Source organism: Eurypyga helias, unplaced genomic scaffold (genome assembly GCF_000690775.1).
Source record: "Eurypyga helias isolate BGI_N326 unplaced genomic scaffold, ASM69077v1 scaffold26458, whole genome shotgun sequence".
Classification (NCBI taxonomy): Eukaryota; Metazoa; Chordata; class Aves; order Eurypygiformes; family Eurypygidae; genus Eurypyga; species Eurypyga helias.
Window position 1 is genome coordinate 1 of NW_010266653.1, and position 389 is coordinate 389.

Genomic DNA, 389 nt, shown 5'->3' on the forward strand with positions numbered 1-389 from the left:
CTTGTACTTTGAGACCGTGCCCGCTCCCTTATCGGCCTCACCCTGCACCCGCTTCGCCCCAAACTGCCTGGCCTTCACCCGCCGGCAGCGCCCGGCACCGGGCTGGCATCTGGCAGACGATGCTCCAGCACCCTGGGAAGTTTTAGGGGTTGGATCCTGTGGGAGAGCAGCGGGATGCTGCAGCCTCTCCATGCGTTTCCCGGTGATGGCCCTGCCTATGGCTGGGGGGGTTTCCACGGCTCTCGGTGCTGCACGGTGCTGACTCCCTGCCACCCAACGCCGCTCGCCCGGATTCTGGTGGAGCCATTGGAGACGTCAGCGTTGTGCTGCGCAGCCGGATCCTGCCCTTCCCTCAGCTCCGAGGAGGCAGCCGGCGGGAAGCTGCCAGG